We start from the raw sequence: 13,019 nt of genomic DNA, 5'->3' as shown, positions 1-13,019 counted from the left end.
TTTCATGTAACAATAGTAATTTCGGGACAGAATAATAATTGGCTTCTTATGGTAGAACAAGCAGCAAGAGCTTCACCAAAAGATTGCGTGGTTTGCATGGGTCCCAAACCAATTTTACAGATTACATCAGTGCTATTACCAGATAATTGCACCTTGGAAGTAATGAGTAAAACAGTACCTGATAATGAATGCAAAAATTGGGATTCTGTATAACCACTGACTTCTTTTGAAAAATGAAAACCATTGTTTTCTCATGACGTAGCACCGAGTATTTCACAAGAGTCCATTGAACAGGAACTGGAAACAAATTGGCAAATTTATCAACATTGATGTGTAAAATCATTATGGTAATTGAGAATTCATTGAAGCCATTGTCACATAGTGATATCTGGTGGTGGTGCGGAGATAACGGGCTTTTTGAAAAATTGCTCAAGAATTTAACATTATTTTGCTTTGTTCATCCAATGTATGTTAATGAATCAACATCTACTATACAGGCAGTTTCCCTTGAACAATAGCGTAGAAGAGAGCAGCTGAATGGCAAGGATAAAACGATCTAACATACATCTGTGCATTGGTGTTCCCCGTTGTGTTCCAAGTCAGTATAAATCGGGTGACCAAGTGCCAGCTGGATTTTAATCCTTCCTGTTTTGGTGGTGTGCAACCAACAAGAACATGGAGGGAATAAACTACATCCACTACAATGTCCAAATTTGGGAAATTGGACTCAAAAGTGTTTTTGAGGCTGCGCATGAACAAATCGCAGCCAGTTATATCATGCCATTTCAAAACCAAATAGCCATGGACATGCTCCTGGCTGAAAAAGGTGGTGTCTGCGCTCTCTTAGGGGAGTGATGTTACATCGTCATCCTGAACCATATGGTTGCTGACGGTAGTCTGATGAGGGCGATAAAAGGCCTTAGGGTCCTTGACAGTAAGATGAATGAGCACTCTGGTGTTGACACCTCCATGTCGGACAAATGGATGAGTATGTTCGGAAAATACAAAGCACTTGTCTCATCTATTTTAATTTCTATTGCGATTTTCACAGCTATTTTGATTTTGTGTGGTTGTTGATGTATGCTCTGTCTGTGCTCTTGCCTAAATAGAATTATTATAACACCAATCTCACCCATGGAGAACGAAATGGCGCGGATGTATCCTTTGCTGGGGACAAATCACGAAGGAGTATTCAAGCTGACTTGCCTGATTTGTTTCCTGATCCTGCATGAACAACTATTTTTCCTCTGAGTGCATCATAAAGTAGTCAAAAATCTAGCGAAGTGTCAATTTTGGGTGATGTGAGATTTTAAGCAAATATTAGATAAACAGGAGCAAAATTTGGGATAAATTGGATATAAAGTTATCTCATATTTGCTCTCGTGGTTGTTTGAAATGCTTCTTTGTTTTATGTGACGCAATCAAGAGGCCCATTGGGTGTCATGGAAACTTAGCTATCTTCTTCTTTTCCTTTCGGCTTATCCCTTTTGGAGTCGCCACAGCATGTCATCTTTTTCCATCTTAGCCTATCTCTTGCATCTTCCCCTCTAACCCCGACTGCCCTCATGTCTTCCCTAACCACATCCATAAACCTTCTCCTTGGTCTTCCTCTCGCTCTTTTGCCTGGCAGCTCCATCCTCAGCACCCTTCTACCAACATACTCACTCTCTCACCTCTGAACATGTCCGAACCATCGAAGTCTGCTCTCTCTCACCTTGTCTCCAAAACATCCAACTTTGGCTGTCCCTCTAATGAGCTCATTTCTAATCCTATCCAACCTGCTCACTCCGAGCGAGAACCTCAACATCTTAATTTCTGCTACCTCCAGTTCTGCTTCCTATTGTTTCTTCCGTGCCACCGTCTCTAATCCGAACATCATGGCCGGCCTCACCACTGTTTTGTAAACGTTGCCCTTCATCCTAGCAGAGACTCTTCTGTCACATAACATACCAGACACCTTCTGCCAGCTGTTCCAACCTGCTTGGACCCGTTTCTTCACTTCCTTACCACACTCACCATTGCTCTGGATTGTTGACCCTCAATGTTTGAAGTCCTCCACCCTCAGTATCTCTTCTCCCTGTAGCCTCACCCTTCCCACTCCACCTCTCTCATTCACGCACATATATTCTGTTTTACTTCGGGTGATCTTCATTCCTCTCCTTTCCAGTCCATGTCTCCATCTTTCTAATTGTTCCTCTGCATCCTCCCTGCTTTCACTGCATATCACAATATCATCTGCGAACATCATGGTCCAAGGTGATTCCAGTCTAACCTCATCTGTCAGCCTATCCATTACCAAACCAAACGGGAAGGGGCTCAGAGCTGATCCCTGATGCAGTCTCACCTCCACCTTAAATTCTTCTGTCACACCTAGGGCACACCTCCCCACTGTTCTGCTGCCCTCATACATGTCCTGTACTATTCTGACATATTTCTCTGTCACACCAGACTTACACATGCAGTATCACAGTTCCTCTCTTGGTATTCTGTCATAGGCTTTTTCTAGATCCAAAAAGACACAATGTATCTTCTTCTGACCTTCTCTGTGCTTTTCCACTAGCATCCTCAAGGCAAATAATGCATCTGTGGTACTTTTTCTAGTTATGAAACTGTACTGTTGCTCGCAGATACTTACTTCTGTCCTGAGTCTAGCCTCCACTACTCTTTCCCATAACTTCATTGTGTGGCTCAAGAACTTTATTCCAGTATAATTCCCACAACTCTGCACATTGTCTTTGTTCTTAAAATTGGGAATTAGCCACTTCTCCTCCATTCTTCATGCATCTTCTCACCCGCTAGTATTCTGTTAAATAAGTTGGTCAAAAACTCCACAGCCAACTCCCCAAATTGCTTCCATACTTCAACTGGTATGTCATCAGGACCAACTGCCTTTCCATTTTTCATCCTCTTTAGTGCCTTTCTAACTTCCCCCTTACTAATCATTGCCACTTCCTGGTGCTTCACACTTGCCTCTTTTACTCTTTCTTCTCTCTCATTTTCATCATTCATGAGCTTCTCAAAGTATTCTTTCCATCCATTAAGCACACTACTGTCACCAGTCAATACATTTTCATCACAGTCCTTAATCACCCTGAGCTGCAGCACATCCTTCCCATCTCTATCCCTCTACCTGGCCAAGCTGTAGAGATCCTTTTCTCCTTTCATTTCCAACCCGGTGTACATGTCGTCATATGCCTCTTGTTCAGCATACGCCACCTCTACCTTTGCCCTACGTCGCATCTCAATGTATTCCTTTCACCTCTTCTCAGTCCTCACAGTGTCCCACTTCTTTGCTAACCTCTTTCCTTGTCTGAATTTCTATATTTTGGAGTTCCACCATCTCGTCTCCTTCTCCTCTTTCTGCCAGAAGACACACCAAGGACTCTCCTGCCTGTCTCTCTGATGACTTTGGCTGTAGTAGTCCAGTCGTCCGGGAGCTACTCCTGTCCATCAAGAGCCTCTATCACCTATTCCAAAAGGCCAACAACATGCTTCCTTTCTAAGCTTACACCACATCGTTCTTTGCTCTACCTTTGTCTTCTTAATCTTCCTCCCCACCAACAGCCATACAGTCTGTAACCTCTTCAGATTACATCGTTTGCACAAAATGTAATCCACCTACACGCTTTTACCTCCACTTTTGTAGCTCACCCTATGTTCCTGCCTCTTCTGGAAAAAGGTGTTCACACCTGCCATTTCCATCCTTTTTGCAAAGTTCACCACCATCTGTCTGTCAAAGTTCCTATCTCGATGCCACACTTACTCATCACTTTTTCATCACCCACGTTTCCTTCACCAACATGTCCATTACAATCTGCACCAATCACAACTCTCTTTCTATCTGGGATGCTCAGAACTACTTCATCTAGTTCCTTCCAGAAATTATCTCTCAGCTCTTGGTCACATCCTACCTGTGGGGCATAGCCGCTAATCACATCGTACAAAACATCCTCAATTTCAAGTTTCAGCCTCATCACTCAATCTGATACACTTTTCACCTCTAAGACATTCTTAGCCATCTCTTCTTATTTAAAAAAACACTCCTCCATTTCTCTTTCCATCTCCTCCTCAGTGAAATAATTTCAACCCTGCCCCTAAACGTCTCGCCCTACTACCTTTCCACCTGCTCTCTTGAATGCACAATATATCAACCTTTCTCCTAATCATCATGTAAACCAACTCCTGAGCTTTTCCTGTCATAGTCCCAACATTCAAAGTCCCGACACTCAATTGTAAACTTTGACACTCGAGAGAAAATATACGTACGAATGTATGGATGCACACAACTTAATTCCACTAAAGTTTCTCGGGGCCCATGGTGAAGAAAGATGAATAAACTTGCAAAATACACAAATGAAAATGTTGTACTTTTCCAATGTGCTTTAGCTTGTGTGTGAGAGGACTAAGTGATTCAGTGACAGTTGAGTGTCCAAGGGAATCAAAAAGCATCATGGGTTAAGATCCCTTCTAGCCAATGTAATGCCAGGAAGATGCTACGGTGATAGCCAATGGGAGAGCAGCTCTATCACGCCACACAAACCAAGATACAGGAAGTACATCAAGGGTAAAGATTGATGTCCCTCCAAGCCAATGGGATGCCAGGAAGATTCTCCGGTGATTGCCAATTTGGAGAGCAGCTCTATCGCGCCACACAAACCAAGATAGAAGATGTTTACATTCGGTGGAATTTGGGGAATCCAGCACCTATTTTTTTCCGTTCATATCCTTAATTTCCTCCATAACTAGAGGAAATATTTTTCCAAGGTGGTGTTTCGCAACCTGAATTTTTTGTTCGTAGACATGTTCGTAAGTAGCAGTACCACTATACATGATGGCCGGGCTCACCACTGTCTTCATTCTAGAAGAGACTTTTCTGTAATATAACACACAGGACACCTTCCTTCACCTGTTCCAAACTGCTTGGACATATTTCTTCACTTCCTTACCACACTCACCATTGCTCTGGATTGTTGACCCTCAATATTTGAAGTCCTCCACCCTCCCTATCTCTTCTCCCTGGAGCTTCAAACTTCACCTGCCATCTCTCTTTCATATAGATATACAGACTTATTTCTGCTCATCTTCATTCCTCTCCTAGCCATTGCATCCACCTTTCTAATTATTCCTCCAGCTGCCTCATGGTTTCATTGTAGGTCACAATGTCATCTGCAAACATCATGGTCCACGGAGATTCCAGTCTAACCTCATCTGGCATCCCACCCATCACTACTGTAAAGAGGAAGGGGCTCAGTTCTTTCCCGAGATCTATAAATTTGCAATGCAGCTCCTTCTGAGCTTCTCTGTGCTTTTCCCTCAACATCCCCAAGGTAAATAATGCATCTGTAGAACTCTTTCAAGGCATGAAACCTTTTCTTGCATATACTCATCTCTACTGAGTCTAGCCTTTAAGATCATTTCCCATATTGTGTGGCTCATCAACGTTATTCCTCTATAGTTCGACTCTGCACATGACCTTTGTTTTTAAAAATGGGTATCAGCACACTTTTTTTTCCATTCCACAGGCATCTTCTCATGCACTAGAATACTGTTGAACAAGGTGGTCAAAAACTCCACAGCCACCTCTTCTAGATCAGAATCAGAATCAGCTTTATTGGCCAAGTGTGTAACAACACACAAGGAATGTCGGTGGTAGTCAGTGCCGCCTTGGTATGACATTCAGAAGAACAAACTAACAAGAAGAAAAAACAGGTATGTCATCAGAACCAACTGGCTTTCCAGTTTTCATCTTCTTTAATGACTTTTTAACTTCCCCCTTACTAATCATTAGCAAGTCCTGGTCCACCACATTTCCCTCTTTTACTCTTGAGCCTCTCTCATTTTCTTCATTTATCAATGGCCCAAGGTTTTCTTTCCATCCATCCAATGTCACTACTGGCACCAGTCAACACATTTCCATCTCTTTCCTTCTCTCACCATAACCTGCTGTACATCTTTCCCATCTCAATGACTCTGTCTGGCCAAGCTGTATCAATCATTTTCTCCTCCTTTAGCCTTCTTTAACCTGGTATACATACAGCATACATAAATGGAGTTCTCTTTTGGCCTTTGCCACCTCTATCTTTGGTCAACATTGCATCTCAGTGCGTTCCTCTCTCCTCTCCCTGGTCCTCTCAGTCTCCCACTTCTTCTTAGCTAACCATTTTCCTTGTATGATTTCCTGTACTTTGAGGATCCACCACTAAGTCTCCTCCTCTGCCAGAAGATACACCAAGCACTCTCCTGCCTGTCCTTGGCCACCTTGGCTGTAGTGGTTCAATCTTTTGGAAGCTTCTCCTGTCTACCAAGAGCCTGTCTCATCTCTTCTTGAAAAGCAGCATAATACTTTCTTTCTTAACTTCCACAACATTGTCTCTGCTCTGCCTTTGTCTTCTTAATCTTGCCCTCCACCACCAGTCATCTTACACACCGCCAACCTATGCTATCAAGCCATACTTTCCCATACCACTACCTTACAGTCAGTCACCTCCTTAGGATTGCATTGTCTCCACAAGATGTAATGCACCTGTGTGCTTCTACCTCCGCTCTTTTATGTCACTCTATGTTCCCGCCTCTTCTGGAAAAAATGTGTTCACTCAAGCTATTTCTAACTTTTTTTTTGTTGCAAAGTCTACAACCATGTCTTTCTCCCAGGTTCTTTCGTAGATGCCAGACTTACCCATTACTTCTTCATTACCTGTTTCTTTCTACAACATGTCTATTACAATCTGCACCATAAGTAACTCTCTCACTCTCCGTGTCTAGGATGCTCAGAACTACTTCATCTACTTCATGAGGGCATTTCTCTTTCACCTTTATGCTACATCCACCCCGTGGGGAATACCTGGTGATAACATTATATTACACCCTCAATTTCATGTTTCAGTCCCATTACTCGATCGAATATTCCTTTCCAAGACATTACCTAACTCTTCCTTTATTTAGAATAACCCCCACTCCATGTCTCTTCCCATCGATACCATGGTAATATATTTTAAAAGATGGCCCTAAACCTCTTGTCTAACTGCCTTTCCACCTGCTCGCCTCACACACAATATATCAACTTTTCTCCTTATCATTAAGTCAACCAACACCTGAGATTTTCCAACATTCAAAATTCACACATTCAGTTGCAGGGTTTGTGCTTTCCTGTTCCCTATCAGCCTAACAACCCACTTTTCACCTTTCTTTCGTCTTCGTCCCACAGGAACTCAATTTCTACTGGTGCCCTGCAAGTTAACGGTGCAGTGGGCCGACGTTGTTAACCTGGGGCACGACCGACTCAGTATGGAATTCTTTAGATGAACGTTCATATTTTTGGGGCAAAGCTATAATACAATGCTGTTAATGGTACAACCCTGTGCATTTATCAGGGCTTGTGATGGGCCTATACTTTGCACTGGCTTGTACCCCCCATAAAGATGCATTACATTTTTCACTGCAAATCATTTCCTGAGCAAGGTACCCTGGACTGCCAAACATTTTTTAGATATTTGACTGACTTTCCAAGCCCAAAAGAATATTGTGCAGTATGAAAATGTGTGTGTGTTTCTTTCGGCTTGTCCCTTTCGATGTTGCCACAGAGCGTCTTCTCAGATGAACGCATATATATGTATGGCACAATTTTTACACCGGGTGCCCTTCCTGACGGAACTCTTCTCAGGGAGTGGAGGTCCCAGTGGGATACGAACCCACAACCCCTGGTTTACCAAACCAGTGTTCTAACCACTGAGCTACGGGGCCTTTTCTTTCAGCTTGTCCCTTTCGGGGTCGCCACAGCGTGTCATCTCAGATGAACGCACATATCTTTGGCAAAAATTTTTCGGCGGATGCCCTTCCTGACGCAACCCTTCTCAGGGAGTAGAGAAAAAAGACACGGTTTGGGTACGGGTAAAAATACAGCCTTGTGAAATAATTCATTATCATAGTTGTCATGTCAAAAGCATATTCAGATTTTGCCGAAATTCACGACGCAGATGTGCAGGTGAGAAAGTCAAGCTGTTAGGTTTCATTCTAACTCAAAATGTTAGATTTGCAACAAAGCCAAAGTATCATCATTGTTTCGAAGATTCCTTACACACAGGCACATACACACACAAGTGGATAAGCCAACTACTACTCCGAGAAGTAGCGGAGGACAACTTAATCAATGCATACACATCATTATTTTTTTTATGTGCCTTTGTCCACTTGCTTGCCCACCCCTCCTTTTGACCTTGCGTGTTTTCGAAATAAAGAGTACGCGAGAGGCTGGTTAAGGATGTGGTTTGAGATGGTCATAGGCCAGTCTCTCCCGTCCTCCTGATCAGAAAGACAATCTTCGTTGGTGTGAGTTCATTTCAATCCAGTCCTCCAGGCTTGTGTTGGTTGTTTTGTAAAAACTTCTCTGACAGGCCTCTTTGTGAAAGCAGACGCATCTTGAAGAACAATTAGTTTGATACCATATTTTTTCTTTCGTGAAAATCTCAAAAATCTGAACATTAAAAAAAAAAGTACTTCTGACAAAACCATTTATTTATAACTGTACAGAATATACATTACACAAAAATGCAATAACAAATGGGGCTTCCACACATACACTTTATTTCCTCCAAATTCTCCTCTGCTGTTTTTGTAATAGTCCAGGTTTTTACTAACTTCCGCATAAAATTGAGCGTTTTAGCCATGTGGATATTATTATTTGGTGTCAGTGAATGAGATCTTATGCGGTTGTCATTCTCCTGGAAATACTCCTGCTCGAAGCACAACCTGTGGAATTACAAATATAATTATTACTACAAAAGTACATTGTTGAAATTGCTGACGTGGAGAAAAAGCTTTCAATTACCATTTTTGTTTGCACTGCATATTGGAATGCGAGTTGAAACTCTCCTGGATGCAAAACAATGAGATTTAAGATTTAAAAAATAAATGCCATTACAAGACAATACTTTTTATTGATTGCATATTTTTTTCATCACAATCCAAGAAGACGTTCAACTCCCCGGTCTTGTATTCCTGCAAGCTTGATGAGTTATTCATATCACTACCGACAACAGATAGAAACTAGTGTGATTAAATTATGCCTTTATGTAACAAGAATTGAAGGAACATGTTTGCTCAGTAAATACTGCTAACGCTAGCTGCAAACAAGTTACCTCAGTCTTAATCTTTGTCAGACTTTGTCGTTTTGCAGTGGAGGCCTTTTAGGATGAAGCATGGCTGGCTATCCAGACGAAGTTCACTCATTCTGATTCCAGACCCTTTTTCACCATGTTTGCTTTGGAGTCTTTGCTCCACTATTTGACCGAAGTCTGTCGATCTCAAAGTCATTCTACGTTTATACTCCATTAGGATGTCTTTGACGCATTCCAGACAAAAACATTTCATGATGTATGCTGTATGCTTTCTCTTGAAGTACTACTGTGCAATGAGTTTGAAAAATCCCCTTGGTTTGTTTTCCAGTGACAACCCAACAAATAAATACCAAAACAATACAGTATTATTCGTTCACTATACCGACAGCAACTCGAAATACAATACTGGGTATAGATGACGCAATGTTATTTATTACTACGAGGAATACTCCGGGGTCAAAGAGCTGGTCCACTGAATTAATCATTTGAATTTTAGAATGATTTTCTTGAAAGCTTTGGTAGTCAATCACTGTCTCAGAAACCATGATTTTAATATAATTACCCATTGTGAGAAACCAAATGAGATTTTAAAATTCAACGTGTGCGTGAGTTCATGTTGCACCAATGATTACAATGGGTGGGGTCCTTGCCTTCGTCTCCTAATCCTTTTTCAACCTTTGCTCTAGCTCCAACATCAATTTTAAAACATTCAAGGTTCTTGTTAAGCAATCTACAACACGACTGTAATTCTGTCTTGAAGGTATTACTTACTCTGGGTTGATGAATTCTCAAAATGTATTCCTGATGGTAATGCATGCAGAAAACAATCACGGGCGACAATATTCTTGTGAGCAAATCTGTCTCACAGTTCTGAGGACTTGGGTCCAAATCAAGTCTCACCAGTCTGGTTTTTCCATGTTCTCCCTGTGCCTGCGTTGTCAAAGGCATAGGCAGGCCACTGTCTTGTGCGCAACTGCCTCCGGCAGCAGCTCCTCACCTGCGCCTCATTGTTTGTCGCTGTTGAGTCATACTTTCGCAACTTTGCACTTTAATAAAACGCTCCCAGCTCACTTTTTCCGACTCGTATTATCATCAAAGTGATTAATATTATATGTCGTTTTGATAACAATACCTATTTTAAAGTGCGTATTTTGGTGTCAGTGGCACTTTAAAGGTCAACTAACACATAAATCACAATTTTTAATATGTTTTTGAAAAAAAGAAGTCAGCCGGAATGGACCCATCTGTTTTTTCACCACACGTCAGGATGTTGTTGTGTATGGATTTTTGCATCATCTCCCACCATGAAAATCCTCTCGAGGCATTTGTGTTGGAGAAGAACGAGGAAGTGAAGTTTTTTGCAGTAGCAGGGTCGAGTGTTTATATTAGTTTTAAACCGACGAAAAATTACTTGTTTTTTTTCGTGTTAGCCAAATTGCTGGCTCATTGTATTGCTGAATTTTGCTCGAACAGTCGAAGGATGGATTCGCTCTTCACACTTTTCCAGTAAACCCGGTTCGTCGGGAAAAATTGATTGCACAGGTGCAAAGGAGGAGAGCATTGTGGGTTATAAATGACACAGTGTCTATTAAGAAAAATAATAGTTGGGAGTCCGTCCCGGTTCGATGATGTAATCCTTCAATCAGAAGGGAACAAAAGATTCGAGTCATATCACCGGTCGCCACAGTTTGCGCCATTTCACCCGACACGGAGGTGGGTCAGGCCAGGAGGCTGGCTGACCCGTGCTGTCACACCGCTGGCGGGGAGGAGAAAGGATCTCTCCCTGCCACCGGCCACCGGTTTCTGGGCACCCCTGAAGTAGTTACTTTGACCGGTATGGGTCCTTCTAAGTATGCTCGATACACGAGACTTTTAGAAGATTTAGGAACTCAAACAATTATAGGCCTGTTATTTTGAATATTTCATCAGGTTCCTCGTCCATCTGTTGGGGAGTCTGTTGTTAGTTAGAAACGATCCACATATCATCTAAATATGGCTCGAAATGATAGGGTAATATTGCCATGGTCACTTCACTCGATTCTGAGATGTTTTCTTCTTCGAAAAGAGCTTCAGTCTCAGAAGGGGCGTCAGAAAAATCTGAAAATCTCTCATTTGTCTCCCATAGCAGGTGCTACTATGTGTTTTCTACAGCCACTGTCCCAGTGTGACATCTGCAAATGACGTTGCAGGCAATATGGCTGCCACTGGGATGTTGAGTGAGACTTCCAGAACTTTTGCATTAATGACACGCTCTCCTCTCTTATTTTTATAGACATTGAAGTGAAAAATATTTTTCAAGAGTTTTCTTGATTTTTTTTCGAGAGCTGACCTCAATGGTTTGGACATGTCCAGAGGCGAGAGAGTGAGTATATATTGGTAGAGGCGTGTGGAGGATGGAGCTGCTAGGCATAAGAGCAAGAGGAAGATCAAAGAGAAGATTGATGGATGTTGTGAGGGAAGACATGAGGGTAGTGGATGTTCGAGAGGAAGATGCAGGAGATAGGATTATATGGAAAAAGATAACTCGCTATGGCAACACCTAACAAGAAAAACTGATAGGAAAAGAAGACAACAACGGTGGAGCATCTGGTTAGATCGCTGGCCCCACAATTCTGAGGACCAGGGTTCAAATCCTGGCCCTCCCTGTGTGAAGTTTCTATTTCTACCCATGCCTGCGTGGGTTTTCTCCAGGCATTCCAGTTTCCGTCCACATCTAAAAAAAAAATGTATTAACTGGAGACTCTAATTTGCCCTTAGGTGTTACTCTGAATGCAACTGATGTTTGTCTCTATGTGCCCGGCAATTGGCTGCCAACCAGTTCAGGGTGTACCCCGTCTGCCGCTCGAAGATAGCTAGGATAAGCTCCAGCACTCCCGCAACCTTCTTGAGGATATGCGGCTCAGAAAATGGATGGAAGGATGAAATTCCATTTTTTGCATAGTGTCCTGAGCAAAATGTACCCGAAGTAGTTTATATTGCCAGTAGTTATGGTTGGAAGACATGGAGAGCACTTCTTCACATTTGGTGATTGATGGGCATATTGAATTAGTACATAAAATTAATTTATAAACTCTTGAAAGCTTTATTTTACTTTGCGCGAGAAGCTCTACGATTTGATTGACAAACTCTAGAAATTCAAGAGCACTCTGAAGTGTTGGTATTCTTTTCTTATTGCTGCTTTTAATTTATTGTATTGAGGAAAGTTCCTGCACTTTTTATGTTGCTTATCACACATAGAGGCTTCAAATTATCAAACAAATTTTAATATCTCTCAGAGACAACCTAAGGAAATACAAAATGCAGTTTTCAAATGACAATTCAATTTATTAAGGCATATAAAAAAAAAATCTGAGCCTTTCTGACCCTCTGTGAAAAAATTAGTCAGCTTTATTGGCTAAGTGTATAAAAACACAAGGAATTTTTCTCCGGCAGTCACATACTGTGCTTTTTACACCAGGTGTAAGGGCCGCACACCTTCCAAATGTAAAATTTTTGACTTGTCAGTCCACAGAATGTTTCTCCAAAAGTCTTGAGTATAATCAAAATGTTTTTTGACAATGTGAGGAGAGCCTTTGTGTTCTTTTTTGCCAGCAGGGGTTTTCACCTAGGAACTCTACCACTTGATCACAAAGAGGTAAACCTCACCCCATCTTTGCTTGTTTGAATGACTGACCAATTCAGGGATGCTTCTTTCATACCCAATAATGGTGCCCACCATTTCCTAAATAGCCTGTTTACTTGTAGATGTTCCAGACAGGTGTTTGATGAACATTCCTCAACTTTATCAGTCTTTTTTGCCACCTGTTCCAGCTTTTTTGGAATGTGTTGCTACCAAAAAATTTAAGTCAATGATTATTTGTTAAAAACGCCACCAACCTGAGCACTCTGACCTGCTCGTGGAAGTTT

This window comes from Syngnathoides biaculeatus, chromosome 8 (assembly GCF_019802595.1).
Source record: "Syngnathoides biaculeatus isolate LvHL_M chromosome 8, ASM1980259v1, whole genome shotgun sequence".
Taxonomy (NCBI): Eukaryota; Metazoa; Chordata; class Actinopteri; order Syngnathiformes; family Syngnathidae; genus Syngnathoides; species Syngnathoides biaculeatus.
This window is presented reverse-complemented; position numbering follows the sequence as displayed.